Raw genomic sequence first — 18,702 nt, 5'->3', positions numbered from 1 at the left:
TGCAACTGCATGTGTGTGTATATGTGAGTATGCATAAGTATGTGATTTGCATATATGTAAATATGTGTGTATTTGCATATAAGTATGTATGTTATGTGCACGAGTATACATGCAGGTTTTTGTGTGTGTAGATCTGTACATTCAAGTATGTTTATGTGTGAATGCACATCTAAGTGTATGCACATGTTTGTATATGCTTATCTTATACCAAATTGTTTCTCATTGAAAGTCTTGTGTTTTTAATGCTCTTTTTTTTTTTTTCCTTAGCTTTCATTAAACATTATATTTCTCTATTTCCTCACTCCGTCCGGGTGGCCAGTGGAAACTGTAAATGGATTGTCGTGCGAAACTTGTCCAACAGGTTTCTTTCACTTTTACTTCTATGACTCAGCCAAATGTTTTCCCCTTCGCCAAAGCTGAATGAATTGCTGTGAGAGGTAAGCAGAAGTTTGTCACCTGGTAAAACAATGGTCTTAATATTATATAGTCTGTCATACAGCAATGGAAGACATGTAAACTGTCTCACATAGAATAAATAGACATTTACATTTTCATAATCTTTTTTTTTGTGTCTTTTGTCTTTTTATGAAATTACCAGAGTTGGTTGAATGTTCACTATAATGCCCTCTTGCTGCTTTTCCTGATCATCATTTAACATGTTGCCAACCATCAGTTGTTTTCAAGCAAAGTAATATTTCTCTATGGCCAGGCACATTTTTCACGGAAGCCTGGATATGATCAACAGTAATTGTATTAAGGTGATGTTTATTTACAACCATTATGTGATGTCAAGATGCACAAACATGCACATACACATACAAGGCTTTGGTCAGCCCAGGGCTATAGTAGTAGATACTTACCAGAGGTACCTCGCAGTGGAACTGAAACTGAAACCCGCATAGTTGGGAAGCAAGCTTCTTAACCATTCAGCCATGTGAGTCCTCTAAATCGGTGGTTCCCAAAGTGGGCAGTATTGCACCCACTGGGAGTAGTGGAAAGTTCCAAGGGGGCATTGAAGAAAAGTGGGACAATAATGGGGTAGCAATTCATGTAAAAACAACAAAATAATAGGTTTGTAAGGTTAAGTTTTATTTGTTAAATACAGTTGCTTTGAAGAGGTCTATGTTTGTGATGGTTAGTTGGGGTGGAGACGCTAGGAATGTGGCCTGGGTGTCAAGGGGGTGGCAGCCCAAAAGAGTTTGAGAACCACTGCTCTAAATGGTTGCTTTACCTCCTACTAGGAAAAAAAAAAGAAAATTGCCAAATTTTCTCAGTACCATATCCTACTGTCTTACTAAAAGTAAGGAGACAATGAGTCATATGGTTCTGGATAATTGTGTGAGTTTCAAAATATAAAGGAGAATCAGAGAGGGAGAACCATTGTGCATAAGTCTGTTAGATCAGGATAGATCTTGGGATTAACAAGGTTCAAAGTAAGATGACTGTAATCAGCAATTGAGATGGGTAATGAAAGGATCGTAAGCAGAGTAAGAAGGAGGAGGAGGAGGAGAAAGCTTTTACCTCTGCTGGAAGTAAAAGGTATATTTCTCAGAGTGAAGGGCAGATTGTGTGATGCTTGTGTGTGACATGTTATGCAGTATGGTAAAGAGATGTGGACCTTGAATGCAGGGGATTTATGAAAGACCTGAGGGAGGATGGCTTATAGTACAGGAGAGAGAGAGAGAGAGAGAGAGAGAGAGAGAAAGAGAGAGAGAGAGAGAGACAGAGACAGAGAGAGAGAGAGACAGACAGACAGACAGACAGACAGAGACAGACAGACAGAACATGGGAGAGAGCAAGCAAATGGTAATCATAGATTAGCTGGGCAATAGAAATGGGCTGGGAATTGGTACAAGAGAGCGAGAGTGATGGGTAGTTGTACAGATGGGCTGGTGACAATAAAAGAGAATGATGGGTGTTGCTAACCAAGTAACCTGGGCGAGAAGGACTGATGACAGAAGATAGATGGCAATGAAGTGTATTGGACACTAACAGTTCCTCATTAAACAAGCATCATGAAGGCAATGAGAGAGAGAAAGAGAGAGGTAATGGTAATACAGATGGTGACTGAGACAGTTATTGAAGAAGGGCAGATTTATTACCAGTCTTTGTCACATAGGTGGAATGGCACAGTGAGTGAGAGGGTGAGTGATAGACATGAAAAGGTATTCAAGAGGCAAGGAGCAGGGAAGTAAATGGAGGCTGAATAGGAAATCACTGGGCCAGAGACCCAAATGTGGATATACAACCCAGTCTTCATTACTTCTAACATTTTACCTGCTTCTAAGGGTGGGAAGTAACTTCTCCAGCACCACATGTTGACAATCATCAACAGTCCTTTGTTCCGAGTGTCCTTGTAATGAGTCAAGGCAATTTTCACCACTTCATGCTATGTCCTCTTACATCTACCTCTTTCCACAAGTTTCAACCATTTTGAGTGTTTAGCACTCCCTTATACAGTTGTCACCTTTCATATGCATTTCATACTCATAACAGTGCAGTTATCTCTCTTGTACTCCACATCACCATAACAGATTCTTTATATTTAGTTTGTAAAAGTTTGATAGTTGCAATAGAGACATTAGTCTCTCTCTATCACCTTTAAACATAATTATATATTAAGAAAACAGTAGAACAATTAACAACATAATAAAAATAAGTTTTATTTTTGATGATGCTTGGTTTTACAAACCCCGTGTCATTCAGCTTAGCAGCGGCTGATTAACTTGTAATCGGTATTGGAAGGTTAAGAGCTTCCTTGATGCATGCCAGAGGAGCAAGTAGCTATCTCATCGAAAGGCATTGTGGTGAAGAGTGCTTCGTTGAGGAGCAAGGTGTTGTCAAGTCGAAGGTATCGCGCTCAACAGGCTTAGAAAGTGAAACAAACTCTTTAAGTAGTAGTTTTACTACACATGTGCACTCGAGGGGCTTCCGGGAAGGCAAGTCCCTTGCGCATGCGCAGATAGTACTTCCTCAATGGTGGCTATAATTTCGCGCCACTACAAGTTTTTCTCACAGCTTATTTGTGTTCCATCATTCTTGCACACTAATATTGAATACCCAGTGTAGTATGCCAGCTTCATTTCTATCCAGTCTTTAGAAACCCTTGCATTCAAAACCCACATCTCACTACCATGCAGCATAACACTTCGTACACAAGCATAATACAATCAGCCTTTTACTCTGTGTGAGTAATAGAGGTAATAGTTTTCTCTGCCCTGATTACTCTGCTTTCAGTACACCCACCTCTGTTGCTGATTAGGTCACCTAACTTATTTTGAAGCCTCTTAATTCTAGGTTATGCTTCCAGCTCTAACATTTCTTTTCCAAATCTACAGATTTGGCTATAAGGATTAGGTCATCAGCATAGAGAAGTTCCCAGAGACAGGCATGTTTTAAAGTCCTCTCTTATGGGAGGTAGAACTATAATAAACAGGAGAGGGTTTGCAACAGAGGCCTGATGAACCCCTACCTATATGTTAAATTCATAGACCTTATTGCTGACTCACTTTACTGAGTGTGCCTTTGTACATGGTTTGTACTGCCCTCACAGGCTATTTATCTACACCTAGTTTCCTTAGTAATCATTAAATTAAATTTATGGTATTCTGGTAAAGGCCTTCTCCAGAGCAACAAATACTTGATATAGGGGCTTACCCTTAGCTAAATTCTTCTCATATAGTCATCTCATTAGGAATATGACATAAGTTATACTTGTTCTAAGCACAAACTTGGACTATCTTGTCTAGGCTAATTCTGTTTCAAATCAATTGTGCTATGGCAGCTTTCTGTAATCATTACCTAGTTGAACAATTTGATGCCTCTATAATTGCCCCACTCAAGTGCATCTCCTTGTAGTAGTTGATAATGATGCTACTAAACATTAGGCATGACACCTTCCTATACTACCTGATTATAATATATATAAATATACATTAATTAATGTAATTTATTTATGTATTTGCGAGGAGGAGGGGGGAGAGAGAGAAAAGCTGACTAACAAAAAAGTGCTACAGTAGAAGGCTGCAATTTTATTTATTTGCTTCTCAGTACATTTGCTGGCAGTGCATATTAATTAACAAAAGTACTAAGCAGCATGAATGAGATTAATTGTAAGTTTACATATGCACGTTTAGTAAACATACATTTAGCTTCTCTGGGCAAATAGGTGCTGAGGTGAAACCACAGGGAATTTTCTGCAGAATAAACCTAAAAAACAGCTTCACTAGTTTTGTTTGGTTATTGCTGTTTTTTTTTTTAGGGAGTATCTAACACCAAAAGAAATAGACACACCTGATGAACCAACAATATGAGTTGTTCTCCCATTCTTTTAGCAGAAAGATTCCTGGTGTTTTATCCCAGGTCTCACAGTAAGGCTGAATGTTTATTAAACATATGCAGGTACACTTATTTACAGTTCACACACACACACACACACACACACACACACACACACACACACACACACACACACGAGAACATTTTGTAAACAAACTTATAAGTGCCACATGCGTCGCTTCTTTCCATCTTCCAAAGGGTATTTACCTGGTTCTTCAAGCTGTTCTCACAGCCTTCTCGTGTTCATGAATTCCCATGTTTGATACATACTTACACACACACACACACACACACACACACACACACACATGGGCACAGGCATAGGCACATGGTACCTTGGGTAAGTGCTTTCTATAATAGTCCTGGGTGATTAATGTCTTGTGAATGAATATGGTAAATGATGGAAACTGTATGGAAACCCATCATGGAGTGTGCATGTGTGTATGTGTGTGTGCATGCATGACAGCCCAAATAAACTGAGAGGGAAACTGAGTATAAGAGGAATCGGGTGTAGTGTGCAAGAAAGAAGATTGCTTTGATATAGGCATGTGACGTGCATGCCTGTGCTCAAAGTAAATGGAATCTATGGAAGAAGGAAACTGAGGAAGATTTGGCATTAAATGATCAAATCAGATTTGAGTTTGTTACGCCTCACAAAAGAGGTAACAAAGGATTCATTGATTGGTAGTAAGGCTGCTAGGGAGAAGACCTGCTTGCCTTCTCAGGCTAGGCAAAACAACCAGTAAAATTATGTCAGATTATGTTTATACAGGTATGTACCACGTAAGACCTGTTGAGGCAAGTGAATTTGAAATCGAAATCAAACCAAATTTGACGACTGGCACCCATGCCAACCTTTCCTTCATTGGACACTAAACTCTGCTTGCGAAGACCTGTTGGGGCAAGTGAAATCGAAATCGCAATTGAACCATATTCGATGACTGGCACCTGTACCAGAGGAGCACTAAAAGCACTATCCAAGTGTGATCATGCCAGAGCAGCTGTCTGGCTTACATGCTAGTGGCACGTAAATAGCACCATTTGAGTGTGATCATTACCAGCATGGCCTTACTGGCACTTGTGCCAGTGGCATGTTAGAAAATCATTCGAGCGAGGTCGTTGCCAGTGCTGCTGGACTGGCTCCTGTGCAGGTGGCACGTTAAAAACACCATTTTGAGCATGGCTGTTGCCAGTAGTGCATGACTGGCCCTCGTGCTGGTGGTACGTAAAAGCACCCACTACTCGGAGTGGTTGGCGTTAGGAAGGGCATCCAGCTGTAGAAACTGCCAGATCAGATTGGAGCCTGGTACAGCCATCCAGTTCACCAGTCCTCTGTCAAATTGTTCAGCCCATGCTAACATGGAAGGCAGACGTTAAACGATGGTGATGATGATGATAAAATGGTGTACATATATGCATGCATTTCTGCCTATTGTATGGTCAACATCATTGACTTTTTGATAGCCACTCTCTCTTTAACACCTATATCACTCACACCTTTGTCACTTCTGCCTTGTTCCTTGCATCACATGTCTCCATCACTCATTCTGTCTAGTGCCTATACCAGAGTCACCCATGTCTCTTTTGCCTAAGCCTTATCTCTCTCGCTCATACTGCCTGCACCGATGCCCCTATTACTCATCACTCACTCACACCCACTTACCAAAAGCACTGCACCATACTGTCGGTTTGACTAAGGAAGATGGCAGATCTCTCTCTTCTGTCTGCCACACATTGTACTGATTTGTATTCTTTCATCCATACTCATACTCAGTAGATTTCTTCTGGTCACCATACATTGCTTCCAGTCAAGATACCCTACACCTTTTTTGACTCTTTCTTCATTCTTTTATGCAACTCACTGGTACTCAATTCATCTACTTTCCAACTGCCATGCCACCACCTTCATCATACAATCCCTCTGGCCCATCCCTTCGTCTATGTGTATGTGGACATATTGCACCACATGTGTTCAGTTAACTTGGCCTTGTCCTTCCCTTCCTGTAAGCCAATCACCACCTTGTGTCACCTTTTCATATACCTTTTCTCTTGGGCCTCTGTCATTGCTTTATCCCCTGGTCACAGACATAGACACCTGCCAACTCCCCACTGTTTCAGTCGTATTGTCCTCAATATTGGTACCTATCTCAAAATACTGAGCACTCCTTATCACTCATCCTGCCACTACACATCCTTCTCATCACTATCATTCATATTTCTGGCACTCATACTTCTCAATTTGTAAAAAAGTGGATGAGTGAGCAGAGACTTGGAGTTGTGAAATTCCTTTAGTTGTGATGAGGACATGGCTACCTCTCTAGTACTGGTACCACAAAAAATGTGCCCAGTTCACTTTGTAAAATGGTTGATGTTCAGAAGGACATTTTGCTGTAGAAAGCCAAATCAAAATGAAACCTGAGGTAAATGTAATACCTCTGACCTGTCTAGGTGAGCAAGCCTGTTTAACCCATGTAAGGAGATATAAACACACACACACATTTATATATACATACATACATGCATACATATATACATACATTCCAATGCACAAATATATAGATACAAAAACACACACATGGATAGATATATACATACACTTAAACACAAATATATTTATATATACAAACACACGTATATATATATATATATATATATGTATATATATATATATATATATGTACAAACACATAGATATATGTACAAACACATAGATATATATATATATATATATATACATATATATACATATATACATATATATACATATATACATATATATACATATATATACATATATACATATATATACATATATACATATATATACATATATACATATATATATACATATATACATATATATATACATATATATATACATATATACATATATATACATATATACATATATATACATATATACATATATACATATATACATATATATACATATATATACATATATACACATATATACATATATATACATATATACATATATATACATATATACATATATATACATATATATATATATATATATATATATATAGATGACATACACTTGTACTATTTACTATTTCTGTGGCCTCCATTTTAAAGATGGCTGAATAGGTAGTTGAAGGAGATTTTATGTTTATGTTGAACAAAGTCAAGTTACAACAGAATTGCCTTGTAGTTTCAGATGTTTACTCATTGACTTGTGACTCAGTCTATCACACCTGCATTAGATAAGTTAGGTATTGATTGTTTCACTCAAAATATTGACTGACAAGCTTGATGTTGATGGAGGGAGGGATGGAGGGAGTAAGTGCGTAAGAGAGAGAGAGAGATGAAGTGAGGTAATAAGTGTCTGAGAACCTCTTACTATTGCTCTGATTGGTGAAATTATAATGAAAATTGTTTCTTCTATTGCAAAGAGTTACAATGACCAGATGGGTGGATACAATGTTAGAGATTTAGTTCATGAATTATGGCACTATTTTCCAGTATGCAACACACACAATGTTGTGTATTTACAAAATCACTTGACTTCATAATTGCTGAATTATTAAACTAACCATGACACACACATATCTTTATATATATATATATATATATATGTGTATATATATATATATATATATATATATATATATAAAGATAACACAAACACACATACACACACATATCTGACCATCATTATTACTTAATGCCTACTAAAATAATGATGATAATATATGTTATACAACATATATACACACATATACACACACATAACTAAACTCACTCACACATAAATATGTAACATACACACAGTTTTTATGTTTGCATAATGCCATAAAATTATGTAATGTAAGTAGAGTGAACAAAGAGTACTCAACATGTTTAATAAAGTAGATTAATGTTATTGCTTCAGTTGATTACTTTCCCACAGCTTAGAAGCTTGAGTTTCAAATACCCTTCACATGAAGAATGCTTCACCAGTATAAAACTAGTACACACACACACACACACATATAATCTTTTACTTGTTTCAGTCACTTGACTGTGGCCATACTGGGGTGACACTTTGAAGGAGTTTTAATCAAGTGAATCAACCCCAGTCTTTTTTTTTTCTTTGAGCCTGGCATTTATTCTATTGGTCACTTTTGCTGAAACACTAAGTTATGGGGGCATAAATAAACCAACATCGTTTGTTAACCAGTGATGAGAGACAAACACAAACAAATTGACACACACACACATGTATGTATACATACATGTGATGGGCTTCTTTCAGTTTCTGTCTACCAAATCCACTCATACAGTTTTGGTCAGCCCACAACTATAGTAGAATACATGTGCCCAAGGTACCATGCAGTGAGACTGACCTTGGAATCATGTGGTTGAGAAGCAAACTTCTTACCACATGGCCACACCTGCACATATTTATATAAATTGAGATAAAAACATGCACTTGTGCATAAATACATTTATACATATAAACATGTACATCTGTACAATTTCAGTCAAATAAATTTGACTCACAATCTGGGCCTATTGAAGAAGACACTTGTCCAAGGTACCCTATTATGTGATCGAACTCAAAACCATGTGATTCTGAAGCAAATGTAACCTCAGAGCCATGATTGCACACACACACACACACACACACACACACACACACACACACACACACACACACACACACACACACACACACACACGCTAGCAACAAAGAGTCTCTCTCTCTCTCTCTTTCTAAAGGACATACTGTATGATGCTTGTGTATGAAGTATGATGCTGCATGGTAGCAAAATATGAACACTGAATATGGGGGATGTAGGAAGATTAGAAAGAAATTAGGGAGGCATGTTCCACTGGATATGCAATGCTTGTGTCAGTAAACGACAGATCACAAATGAACAGAGGAAAAACTGAGTATGAGAAGAATTACAAATTATGTACAAGACGTGATTTGTTGGGGCATATGATGCATATTCAGGATGAAGGCTCGATAAAGATGTGCCAAACAATCCAAATAGAAGAAGCCATATACGTGTGTGTGTGTGTGTGTGTGTGTGTGTGTGTGTGTGTGTGTGTGTGTGTGTGAGCAATGTAACCAAGAATCTTTTCTATAACACTAAACCTGTTCCTGCTGCCCCTTTATACATTAATCTCTCAGTTGGTGTGGGGTTGAGGGGTTCTTTTAATCTTGCAAGTCTTACAAAGCAGCCTCATTAGAGTTAGTGTCATGAAAAAAAATGAATCCAATACACTCTATAAAGTGGCTGGTATTAAGAAAAGCATCTAGCTGTAGAAACCATATGAAAACTGAGATACTGAAGCAAGACAGGATCCTCTGAACCTATTGAGTCCTGTCAAAATATCTTAACGCATGTCAGCATGAAAAGCATAGATAAAATGTATAATTATGCACACGCACGCATGTATGCACACACACACACACACACACACACACACACACACACACACACACACACACACACACACACACAGAGTTTCTGCCTGCCAAATTCCACACATAAACCAGAGCTATAGAAGACCCTTGTCAAACCAGGGCTATAGAAGACCCTTGCCTAAACTGCTATATAGTCAGATCAAATCTCAAACCAGGCATGGACAACACTTTTCAAGAAGCAGACCACATGAAACATGGTTCATCATTAGGCCAGTTCTGCTACTGAAAATGTCATGGTCATTATAAAATTATAATATTCATGATCCATGCTAGCATGGTTTGGACAGTTTGACAGAATCTAAAAGGCCCAAAGACTGCATCATGTCCCAATGTCTGCTTTGGTGAGATGACTATGGCTGGATGCTCTAATACCAACCACTTTACAGTGTATTATGGGTGCATCTTTTTATGTGACACCAGCACTAGTGAGGTTTCCATGAATCTTGCAAGACTAAGACCTCTTTTGATCAAGTGGGAATATAGTAGAGAGGGAGGTGATTCTAGGTCATCCCTCTGATTCTGTAAACTTATAATTAAAGACATTTGATTTTTTTGTATATGGTTACAACATAATCAAATTTGTCTCTAAGATTTGAAGGTATTTTGGCTGCTATTTCTCTCAGCAGAGTGCTTAGAGAGAGGATTCCTAGTTAGTATGGAAATTATCTTTTAATTAGGCATAAAAATATTTTCAGTTCAAAATCCGCAAAGACTGACTTCTCCATTTATTGACTGGAATCAATTTAAGTGATTCTTTCTTCATCTCTTAAAAAAAAAAATCATTAAGCTCATAAAATATCATTATAGGACATTGACAGAAACATTACAATGGTTGGGAAAAAATACCTTGTAGTATTTGTCCTATCTCTTGATTCTCTTTATTGAAGAAGACACTTGTCCAAGGAATCCTATTGTGTGATCGAATTCAAAACTATGTGGTTCTGAAGCAAATGTAACCTCATACTATGTTTGCACACAACACACACACATGCTAGCAACAAAGGGTCTCTCTCCCTCTCTTTCTCTTTGTAAAGGGTACACTGTATGAACCAACCTTGCCTTCCTTTCATCCTTTTGGAATCAATGTAGTAAAATGCCAGTGAAATACTGAGGTTCAACAAGCTGCACCCCTCCCTACCTCTGCTTCATTAGTTTCCTCAGCATTGCTAAGCTTTGTACCTAAGTTAGGAACAATTATTATTTTATCATTATCATCATTATTTAACATCCACTTTTCCTTGATTACATGGGTCAGAGGGAATTTGTTGAGGTAGATTTTCTAAGGCTGGATGCCCTTTCTTGTGGCCAGCCCTCACCTGTTTCTAAGCAAAGTAATATTTTTCCCATAGCCAGACACTTTCACAAAAAGACTGGAAACAAGCTGCATTGCTTGTATGGTGGTGATGTTTGTATGCAACTATTGCATAATATGCAGACAAGGAGACAAACAAAGATGCACTTACACTCCCCCACACACATACTTTTTCAGTTTCTGCCCACCATATCTACTCACAAGGCTTTAGTTATTATAGAAGATGCTTGCCCAAGGTGCCATGCAGTGAGACTGAACCTGAAACCACATGGTTGGGAAACAAGCTTGACAATTACACAGCCACATCTGCTCCTGTTAAGATGATATAACAGATTGTAGTGAAACTACCTCCCACCATTAGATACAAACTACTATCGCCATTACATACAATCTTTTCATTTAAATATAAATAAATGCGAGCGTAGTAGAGAACCCATTCCTTGTCATCACGTGACTGATTATTATTCGAATCGGCAACTTCTTCGAACCGTTCCCGCCAGAACGCAAACTGACCAATTACAGCCCCTAATAAGGTTACGTGATAGAGTATTAAACTGAAGCCATCGGGAGCCAATAGTTTGTTATAAATAGCTTTAACTCATACCCAACAAATTTGTCTCGGTCCAGTTTCTCTTTGAGAACTGTTCCGTGTACCACACGACAGCAGCAGCAGCCAGCGACCACTTCAGCAGCTTCGTCCAGCCATGATGACCACCGCCGTCGCCACATCAGCAACAAGAGTCTACGACTACTGACCAGCATCATCGTCATGACCAACACGATTACTACCAAGCAGCCTCTATACCACCAGCGTCAACACGACTTACTATGTACACCAAACCACCGCGGCACCTCTCTCTCTTCGATTCTGTTAGGTGACTCAGCTTCACCACAATAAATAAACAGACAAGAGTTCTCAGCCAGCGACGAACATCTGTATAACAAGAATCACGGCCCGGCATCGATGCCACGACATCACAACTAGTGATCAGCTCTGCCACACTCAGCCCCCTCACTTTCACATACAGAACTTTTCCTAGAGTGTACTAAAGAACTGGTATAATTGCTCACGTGTTATTGACTCTTTCTATTTGCTGTAATAACTCACATACACATACATGTATCACTCACATACACACTTTTCTTTGTACGACGGCCTGTCTTTGATTATGTTATTATATGTCGCATTCACACTCACACACAGACATACATCTTTAACGCTACAATAAATATCTCTGTTATTTATCTAATACGGTTGTGGTCTTTCATTACTGGTCACATATGTTATCGTCGCATAACATATCTTGTATATCATCATCATCATTGACATATAATTGTGTGTTCGACCGTGTGACACGTTTAAATAAAAGGAGTCCTCTGTTTTTCCATTCGTCACCATATCTCCTTTTTGAGTTCGCACGGTCGTTCCTTACAAGATACAGACAGTAAATATTTAATATTGCTTTGTAGTGTCCTAGTTCAGTGTTTCACTTTTCTATGTTCAAAACCTAGTAGAATTGACTTCATTTTATTGAAGTTGTTGTTTAGCCCCAGGTCTCAGCCCGAAGTGAGCAGAATTGTGATCAAAGACATCCAAGTGATGCCCAATTTATCTTTTTCATGGGCATTGTATATCTAGGACTACATTATGCAGGGACAGCCGAGTAGCCAAGAAGTTTGCTTTGCAATCATATTGTCCCAAGTTTGATCCTACTCACAGCACTTTGGGCAAATGTCTTCTACCATAATCTCAGGTTGTGAGTGAAATTTGATAGATGGAAACTGCAGAATCCATCATAAGCATAACTAAGAACACTTGCTGAGAATCCTGGTTTGATATTAAACAGGAAAAAACTCCCCACAAAAACCTACATTTCCTAGATTCCCACCTCCCCTCGATCCTTAGGTCTCATATGGCTGGTTACTCAATTTCCATGGCATGTAAGTGACCCAAGTTACAACATGGCCCTGAATGGGATACCAGTCTATTCAAGGCCAACAATTTTGAGGAGAGGGGAAAAGTCAATTACATTGATCCCAGTACTTGGCTGGTACTTTATTTTATCAGACCTGGAAAGATGAATGGCAAAGTTGATTTTGACAGGATTTGAACTCAGAATGTAAAGACCTGCAAGAAATACCACTAAGCATTTTGTCCAATATGCTAATGATTCTATCAGTTCACTGCCTTACATTTCTAAGATTGTGAGGTGTAGTTTGAGAAATATTTGGCTGCTGTTTCTAGTAGGTTGATCAACCTCAAAGAGGTTCCTTCATTAGTCTATTCTCCATTACTCTATAACTAGAATGCAATGCTTGGGGTTGTTTCAATATAACCATCTTCTTTGCAGTATTTTAGTTATTTCTCTTTACATTTAATGTTTAAATCATACCAGATTCAATGTCCCAGATGCCTTTCATCCATCTAGAACTAATAAAATAAGTACCAGTCATAAATTTGGGTTGATATAATCCACTATATCCTTTCTCTTGAACCCAGAAATCAATATTACCATATTCCTATATTCATGTGGATGCTAGTTTTACTTTGCAACTTATTCCAGTATTTTCAATACTTCCATATTAATTATTTAATTTGTTCTCATTGGAGTTTTTAATTCTTCCTGTTGGTACTGTGTGGAGGTAGAGAAGCACTGCCAGACTTACTGCTGCCTCAGTTGGTGGTTTATCTTTGTAAAATTATTACTTTCAGGAAGCAGATTGGCAACATGGGACACATAGGATAGGCCAGCAATTTCTGAAACCAATATTTATTATACTATTATGTGCAATAATGGATAATCATAAAATGTTTCCTGTTGGATATTATTGGCAATCCAAAAGCATTATTAAAACAGCCACACATTAATACAATAACAGAGGACTATTACCAACTGAAAATTGTACTGTACTTTTTTCTTTTTGTTTCATATCACTCATTTTTTTGTTTTCACATTTTTTCAGGCATGTCCTACAACTATTAATTAAATTTAATGAATTATTAATAAATATCATACGGTCGATTTGTTATATTGGTATTGTGTCGAGCTGTTAGGCTTTAATTATGGATTTAAGAATATACATATACATGCATATATACATGAACTGCAAAAAAATTTTGTCAATTCATTAAAAATATAAAACACCTAAGTTGAGTTGTTAAAAGCAAATTGACCAATAAAGAAAGAAATCAATCAATCAATAAAAACAAGAACAAAAAATACAAAAAAAGAAAAAAAATGTTTAGTAACCAATTTTTCATCCATTTCCTTCGGTATTTGAACTTTGATGACAATTATATTAGCAAACATAACTGACGTCTAAAATTCAGAAAAGGCTCTTTGTTCTGACAGCAGTTTAATGTCTGCTGAGGGATTGTAGAGAATTAATCCTTTTAAAACCCACATGGGTCCAGATGGCCATAGCTTCACTATGGCTTCTATAGAATTAAAGATATGATGATGATGATGATGATGATGATGATGATGATGATGATGATGACAGACAAATCTCCCCACAGTATTGGATGCCAACATGTATTGAATGCTAGTAAAGCAACATTCCCAGAAGACCTGACAGCTATACCAGTCAACTAGATGAACTGAAGTATGTATTACCAAGTGCACTGCACGAATACATAATGCAATGCCTGCACTGAATTTGAACTCAAGACCTAAAAACTAATATTGTTGTTGTTGTTTAACTCCAGGTAAGCTTAAATACAGCAGACCTATATAATTAAAACTTTGACCAACCAGTCTTTTCATATGCCCAGTACCACATTGTTAAATATCATCATCATTTAACCCTCTAGCATTTAAATTAGCCATATCCAGCCAAAATATTCTACTTGTTTTATATTCAAACTGGCCAGACCTGGCTCCCTCACACCTATCCTACAATATCATTCTAAAAACTAACAGTTATCTCATAAAAATATATAAGGCTATAAGACAATACATGATTAATTCTAAAAATGTGAATAAATAAGCATTACATTTGACAGAATAATCTGAATGCTAAAGGGTTAATACCCATTTTCCAAGCTGGCATGGGTTGAACAGTTTGACAAAGCTGCATCAGGCCCCAGTGTTTTATGACCGGATGCTCTTCCTAATGATAACCACTTTACAGCATGTACTGTATTCTTTTTCATGACACTGGCACCAGTGAAGTCATAAAGCAACTTGCAAGACAAGAAAAAGCCCCATCAACTAAGTGGGAGTGTATTTGAGAAAGTGGAAGGTGGCTCAATGATATGATAGAGGGACAAGCACAGATGTCTTGCTATAGAGGAGAGATACATGGCTACCCTACATTATATTAGGGTAGGGTGAGAATAGTGGAGGTGCAATGGCCCAGTGGTTAGGGCAGTGGACTCGCGGTCGAGGGATCGCGGTTTCAATTCCCAGACCGGGTGTTGTGTGTGTTTATTGAGCGAAAACACCTAAAGCTCCACGAGGCTCCAGTAGGGGTGGGGTGGCGACTCCTGTTGTACTCTTTTGCCCCAACCTTCTCTCACTCTTTCTTCCTGCTTCTTGAGTAAAGCTGCGATGGACTGGTGTCCCATCCAGCTGGGGGGGGGGGGGGACATACGCCATAGAAACCGGGAAACCGGGCCCATGAGCCTGACTAGGCTTTAAAAGGGTGCATAAAAAAAAAAAAGGGTGAGAATAACTGGAATAGAGATAAAGAGGGTGGTGACAGGGTACTAGAGCACCGTTTTTCAAACTTTTTTATCACAACCCATTTTATTTATCTCACAGCCCATTGAAGGGTCAGGACCCACAGTTTGAAAAACACTGGTTTATATTCTGCATGTTACACCCGCTTGCATTTTTTTTTCTTTCCTTCTTTTTTGTTACAACCCATTTTATTTTTCTCGCAACCCACAGTTTGAAAAACGTTGTACAAGAGCATACTCTCAAGGTACAACAAGGTGAATATGATAAAGAATACTGACTGGATCAGGAGGGAAGGAAAGAGTCAGTAATTTAATAAAAGTGTGGGAGAAGAGTGACAGTTAAAGTTGAGGCTAAATGTAGCCAAAAAATGAGCAAGGGTGGAGATGTGGTTGATGGTGAATTCAGTATGGAGAGGGGAGGTGAGAGAGATAGAAGTGGCCCAGGAAAGAAGAAGTGATAAGCAGTGGTACAGAATGTGTGGAGAGCAGTAGCATCATAAATCTGTAGAGAAATCAGAAAGTAGGGAAATGATGTGTAGGATGTGATCTGAGAGAGATCTGGTGGTCTCTTAAAAACAGATCAAGCAACAATGTAGAAGATTCCCTTATGGGTTATATTTCTTCTATTCATCACAACTTTCTCAGAAAACTTTGGCAGTTATTTTTCCAGTTAGATAAACTGAAATTACATTGAATAGAGTGTGTTGTACAGAGAGACATAATGAAAAGTTTTCAGAGAATTTGAACTTATGACACCTAAGCTGGCATTCAAATATTCCAATATTCTATGCATTTCACTTCTAGATTTTTTATGAGATAGAGGTTAACCAGAAGTCCACACTTTTTAGTTCATTGAGGTAGATTTTCTATAGCTTGATCTCTTCCTATCACCAACCCTTACCTGCTTCCAAGCAAGGTAATATTTCTCCTATGGCCAGACATGTTTGTGCAGAATATTGGAAACGAATGACACTACTCATATGGCAGCGACACTCATTTACAATTATCACACAATGCCAAGACAAGGAGACACAAACATATACACTGATACACACTCAACAGATGTCTTTCATTTTCCACCTAACAAATCCACTTAGAAGGCCTGAGACTGTAATAGAAGACACTTGCCTAAGGAGCCATGCAGTGGGATTGAACTCGAAACCATGTTTAGGGAACAAACTTCTTAACCACACAGCCACATCTGTGTCTCTAGTATGAAGACATAAATATACAATACCCATCAGGTATGTGGACTATAGGCTTGAACAACAGATACATAGGAAAACTTTGAGAATTTAATGGAAGACCTAAAAAACAACTCTACTAAAATCTAACAAGTAGTGTAATACAAATAAAATTCATTGCAATACAAGACTCCTTATCTAGATAAACATTCACATACAAAACGAGAAGCAGGTCATGTCCATTTACAAAGACACAAATAAATGCATATATTTATGTGGGTGTCTGAACAAACGCAAAATATCAGTGACAAAAATCCTAAAATAGAAGAGCATTTGGATTCTCTTCTACAAAGAGAAACAAACTACAAAAATCAAAGAATGAAGCAAACACTTAACAATAAATATTCTAACAAATAAAACCAAGCTAAAGAGCACTATAAAAAAAAATACAATGTAATAAATATATCAGACATCATCATCAATTTGAAATACATAAACCATACATAAAATGTATTATATGGACCAAATGTGTAGTAATTATAGAACAGATGAATGCATTATCAAAAACCTCATAAAAGAGAACATAATATACATTATACCAAACCACAAATTAACTAATGATATACTAGGAAAACACTAAAAGTAAGAATTTTTTTTATCAGAAACAATTCACAAGCACGTAAACCTGTGAACAAACTGTTAATGACCAATGTAATTTGTAAATCTAACTGAAAATGTAGAAGATGTGAACTTTATGATTGAAATGTTATAATGGCCATACAAATCAAGACACCCGCTAGTCAACTCAACAAGGAACAATTGCAATGCTCTTCACCACATGACACAAAACAAAACTAGATAGAAAAACAGTAGATAACACATTTGTACTATCCAGGACTCACTACAAAAATAGAAAAATAGACAATGATGGAAGCAGTACTCATAACATAGCTCAACACTAAAATAGAGACAAGATACTTGAGTGACTAAAATAAAAAAAAAATACAACACAAAAAGAATCACCCCCCAAACCCCACCCATCTGATGATTATATATATATATATTATTAAGACAAGGAAGTAAATTCCCTTAAGGGATGCGAGCATCCTAGTTCTTTGGCTTATACCAGCGTTCAGTGAAAACCAAGTATATTAGTTTATCATTGAAACGTATAGGTATTTAAAAAATTTTATGAATGAGAAAATGGATAAAATTGACTTACAGATGTTATCTTACTTATTAAAACTGAAAGTGTGTGTGCGTATGTGTGTGTGTGTGTCGGTAAATCCCCGTTTTGTACCAAAATGGCTTGGCCGATTTTCTTAAACTTCACACACACATTGCTTATGTGTCTGGGGAGGTTTTAAGTATGAATTGATTTCGAAAAAATGTTCAGGTAAATGGCGGGAGGAATAACATTTGGGCGTGGTTGAACAGCAGGCGTAGTTAGTTTAAGCTTCCAAGGAACCCATTCCATTCTTCGTAAATTAGGGGTTTTAAGCTTCCAAGGGAAATAACCCATTCCCTCCTTCATAAATTATTTGGTAAAAATGAAATTGAATATACTTATTTCTTAGTATTTGAACTATTTTAGTTATTTTCTCAATTTATCCAGTACAAGGCTGAAACAAATTAATAGAATTCTCCTAAACAATAGATCCACTTATTTCGGTTAGTGACTTATTCATGAATATACCAACTCTAGCGCTGCTGAGGGTAATATTCTCTGGGAATGCACAAA

At 37.5% G+C, this 18,702-nt stretch overlaps 1 protein-coding gene across 1 annotated transcript in view; it reads right to left on the bottom strand.

Moving 5' to 3' along the window:
* Positions 1 to 343: 343 nt before the first annotated feature.
* LOC149137097 (uncharacterized) overlaps positions 344 to 18,702 on the bottom strand; it is a 46,128-nt gene continuing 27,769 nt past the window's right edge. The window contains exon 2 of the transcript XR_016239824.1: positions 344 to 456. The gene's annotated coding sequence lies outside the window, so the exon portion shown is untranslated. The remainder of the gene's footprint in view (positions 457 to 18,702) is intronic.

This window comes from Octopus bimaculoides, chromosome 2, assembly GCF_046866305.1.
Source record: "Octopus bimaculoides isolate indiv1 chromosome 2, ASM4686630v1, whole genome shotgun sequence".
NCBI lineage: Eukaryota > Metazoa > Mollusca > Cephalopoda > Octopoda > Octopodidae > Octopus > Octopus bimaculoides.
This window is presented reverse-complemented; position numbering and strand designations above follow the sequence as displayed.